Here is a 4,757-nt window from a genome sequence, read left to right on the forward strand (position 1 = left end):
AATCTTTTCTTTTATAAACATCCACAAAAAGATTTATAAGAGAAGATTTTAATTTTATAAAACATGCCTTTTATAACTAACCACAAAAGGGATTTTAAAAGAGAGATTTTAATTTTTGTTTAAAATCTTTCCTTGTTTGATGCACAAGTGGTGGCCAGCCATGTAAAGGAATAAAAGGAAGTTTTAATTTTTTGTTTTAAAAATTTCCTTTTTTGGATTCACCAAGGATTATAAAAGAGAGGAAGAGGGTGCCTCATTTAGAACAACCTAAGCCTTGCATCCTCTCTATTGTGGTCGAAACTCCTCTCTTCTATTCCCTTGGTGGTCGGCCCTCTTCTTTCTCTCTTCTCCCTTTGTTTTCTTTCTTGGAGGTCGGCGGCATCAAGCTTGGTTTTCTCTTGGTGGTCGGTTGCTTGAAGGAGAAGAAGAAGAGAAGGAAGCTCTCTTGTCTAGCATCCCTTAGAGGTTAGTTGGTGGCCAAAACTTGGAAGCAAAGGAAGAGGCTTGGGTGGATTTCATCTTGGTAGATTGTCACCCATATGACGTCTAAGAGGAGCAGAGGAATACAATAGAAGATCAAGAGTTCTATAAGCTACAAAAAGGTATAACTAGTTATTTGTTTTCTCATCATAACTAGTTCATCCTTTTGTATAGATCTTGAAAAACCAAACACAAGAGGTTATCGGTTTTAGGTTATGATTTTGTTATCGATTTTATTTTTCAATTTCATGTTTCGATATTGTGCTTCTATTGAGGTCTCTGTAGTTAAACATAATTTACTGTAAGAAGTTAAATATCCGATTTCTTTGAAAGGATTTGTCTAGGAAGTGGTGGATGATCTCATACCCAAGAAGGCCTAGTGCCTCGCCATGTTTAACCTGGAAGCCGATCTTTGAAATAAATATTTAATTAACTTCTGTAATATGGTTTAACTTATGAAGAACACATCGGTTAAACTTGGAGTAAAAATGTTAAGTATCGTTTCCAATCCAAGTTTAACTTCTGAAGGACAATTTGGATTAATAATGTTAAGTATCGTTTTCAATCCAAATTTAACTTCAGTAGAGTAAATGCGTAGCTAGGATAGTTCTATGCTTGTATAAATTTTTGTACAGGGGAACTAGAACGGTATTCCGAGTAGCAACCAACACTTACAAACTTTGGAAGCTCAAAATGTAAAATACCGAAAATAGGCGAATATTAATAAGGGAATTTTCCGGAATTTTTAGAAATTTTTCGGGAATTTTTCGGAGCTCGACGGACAAGTTAACGGGGATAAAAACGAGATCCGGAAAAGTCTGTTCAGGCTACCCTGTTTTAATGAGGAAAAGTTTTATTTTCTTTTCCTTTTTATTTTCTTATTCTTTTTCTTTTTCTTTTATTCCTCCCGCGCGCCCTAACCTTTCTCTTCGCTCGGCGATTTCTCCTCTCAGCCCTAGCATCTCCGCCGACGCCGACGCCGCCCTTCTCTTCTCCTCCGTCCCTGCCCAAGCGCCGGCGAGCGTGAGCCACTGCCGGTTGAGCCACCCTCTTGATCCTTTCCTCCTCTGGCGCTGCCCTCTTGTGCGACACCAAGCCACTGCAGCCTGCGCCCTAGCCGCCGGCGACGCACGGAGCAGCGCCGCATTCCCCGGTGCCTAGCGCCGACAGTCGGCTGCCTTTCCTGTGCCGACCCTTCATCTCTTCCTGCGTCGCTATCTGAGTGCTGTCGCCAGTCACTTGAGTAGCGCCGGCCACCCCCGACCACCCAGTGCCGAGGCCCTTTTCCTCTTTGGAGCTCTGTGCCGACGCCGACCCACCTTCACCGGCCACCAGGTTCTGCTGAGCCCTAGTCTTGATTTTTCTTCTTGATTCCTTTGATTCCAGCACTAAGGGTTTGTTCTACCAGGATTTTGTGCTGTGGAGTACCTGATTTCCCAGCGCTAATCCTCTCCGGCAGTAAATTGCCTTGGTTGTGATTGAAGGTGAGGTGCACAGATTTATCTAGAATTATGTTATCATTAGTGTGATGATTTCTTAAGCTCTATTTTGATATAGATAGTGAACCGCAGGTTATTTCTTGGGTTCCAACAACTACCTATGTTCCGGCAGCAACATTACCGGTTGAGGCTTCAGAATTAAGTAAGTGGAGGAGGTAATTTTGAATACGAACTAGATTTAATTCTAGCTGTGAAAAGGATAGGGTTATTGGGGCGATAAGAAATGATTAGGGTTAAGGAACTAACCCTAGTGGACCAATTGATTTTATTTAATTAAGGTTCGTTAATTGTGTTGGATGGATTAGTTGGATCCAATTTATAACTTCTTAAATTGGATTAGAATTTAATTTGGCTAATTTTGGAATGATAGAAATAGCTAAACTAGACATTATGTTTGCTATACAGGACCTTGATGCGAGACGAGTATCTCGACGTCGGATTTGGACTGATTGGACTTTTCCTATTGGAAGCGGGTACTTTTGACTTATGTCATTTGATATACATAGTAGTGAATTTAACAAGTTGCATTAATTATGTCCTTTATTTCTTTCGATTAGTCACTACCCATTATCTGATACATGATTGATTGATTGCTTGATTTGCATCCCATGTATACTTTATTTGTTTATACATGCTTATAGGGGGTAGTGATATACCATGCTTCACCATGTTCAGGACCTAGGTTTTTATACCTTCTGTGTACCTTTGATTCGATATGATCTGTTGACCTAGGGTGCACTTTTCTATATATATGGATTAGGTCAGGATGTTTTTATGGTTATTGTCATGCACCATTTGCATGATTGCATGCTGTGCGATAGTCTGCTCCATTATTGTTGAGCACATCGCCAGTTACATGGATCTGCACACACCACCACTCATGGGATTCAGGCAGAGTGTGTTGCAGTAGGGACTCTGTTAGGCACCGTTGGTCCACTCATGGGTAGTGAGACACAACGTGTTATCCGGCAGGGATTCCTCCCCGTCACTGTGTACCGGGAGTTGAGAGCATTGCGCTCCCCCATTTATGATTTGGGGTAGGAGGATAGGTGTACTCCGACAGCATCCCGTCCACTCGGTCACTCATCAGAAGTAGTGACGACAGAGTGCACGGTTGTCACAGCCCTACCCACTCAACCTCACTATTGTGTGAGATGATCGACTGCGTGAGGGGTGACCAGGACGCATCATGGGCATCATATGCATGATGCATTTATTGTTTGTGCTTGTGTTTGCTGCATTTATATGCTGCATATTGTTTGGATACCTATGTTTGACATGTATACAGGATTTCCTTATCCCTCGGACTGTTTGACCTTATACTCAGGACTTGGTTAGTACAGTATTCTCCTGTTTACTTCAGATGCATGTTTTTTTTATCTTTCTTGTCAGGAGACTGTACGCATGATTAGTGCTAGGTGTTGTTTCCCTACTTTGTATATCAATTGTACCTGCTGAGTGTTGGACTCACCCCGCCTCCATTGTTGATATTTTCAGGTTGAGGCTGTCCGGAGCAGTTCCAGTCGCTGGCCCCCCATCTGCATGTAGAGCCAGTTCTCTACTAGTTCGTTATTTGTTTTATTTTGGCCTTTTGTTATATCAGACTTTGATTTAGTATTGTCTTTGGATTTTTCCTATGGATATTGTATGGAGTGATACCTTTTGATGGATTTTTGATATGATGTTGGATTTCATTCTACTACGTGCCTGCCTGGACGGCAGAAGAGGTGAGTTCGTTGGATTTGAGCTTTACGAGTGTAGTTTAGTAGGGTGGATTTCGAGTCAGAGTCCTATTGTTATTGATTACTATTTTTAACTGCGTGGTTGTGACAGCGAGAGGCTGAATATCTTTATAAACTGCGTGGTGTTTGTTTTTATTTTTGTTATCATTCCAGCCGCTTGTGGCTGATGTATATGTGATATGTAGAAAGTTTCATATTGTCCGCCGTACAGGGGAGATGCTGCCGAAATTTCTTCGGACAGAGACTCCTCTGGGGCGTGACAATTTAGTGGTATCAGAGCTAGGTTGGCGATACTTGTTGACCTTCGGGTTTCGGATTTTCGAGATTTATCTGATACCAATTTAGTGGTATCTTGGTATCAGAGTGTCGAGGTTGGCGTTACTTGTTTGATTTATTTTCGTGTTATGGATTTTTGAGATTTGGCTGATACCAATTTATTGGTATCAGAGTGGGTTATGACACCTGCTTTAGGTATTCTGGATTTTTGGATTAACCCAAGTTTGCGAGTCAAACTGGGTAGTTGTTTGAGTGACATGGATTTTTCCATTACGATTGTGTTTGGATTTCCGTTTCGGATTTATATGGATTTCCGGTGATTTTTATGATCGGAAATTTTGAGGTCAAGTTGGGTACTGGACAGCGACGGAACATCTCCAGACAGCAAATAGGTATGATGTTTATTTTATGATAGTTATAACATGTATTAGCACTTTATATTTAGTACCTGTCTGGTTGCTGTAGCCCATATTACATGTGATGGGTTAGCCACTGATCTTGCTCGACCCTAATAGAGATCAAGGATTATAGTCTCTGGTGATTTTATATATTTTACCACCAGTAGTTTTAGCTTTTGTTACTACTAGTTGGTTAGGAGATGGAGGCACTTACCAGCCTCTACTATTGTTAGCTGACTAATGGACGATACCTACATATTCCTGTTGACTTAGCCAGTAGAGTTTTTATACTCGTATCTTTTGGATAATAGGGTATCCGATACGATGAAAATTTGGCATTGGAGAGTTATCATGTTTGATCA

General features: G+C 41.1%; 1 long non-coding RNA gene across 1 annotated transcript; it reads left to right on the plus strand.

The window, feature by feature from the left end:
• Window positions 1-1,775: 1,775 nt before the first annotated feature.
• Window positions 1,776-2,131, plus strand: LOC121981818. The gene is made up of 3 exons (XR_006111943.1): window positions 1,776-1,815; window positions 1,889-1,964; window positions 2,052-2,131. It is a non-coding gene; the product is annotated as an uncharacterized LOC121981818 (long non-coding RNA).
• Window positions 2,132-4,757: the final 2,626 nt, after the last annotated feature.

Source organism: Zingiber officinale, chromosome 1B (assembly GCF_018446385.1).
Source record: "Zingiber officinale cultivar Zhangliang chromosome 1B, Zo_v1.1, whole genome shotgun sequence".
Classification (NCBI taxonomy): domain Eukaryota; kingdom Viridiplantae; phylum Streptophyta; class Magnoliopsida; order Zingiberales; family Zingiberaceae; genus Zingiber; species Zingiber officinale.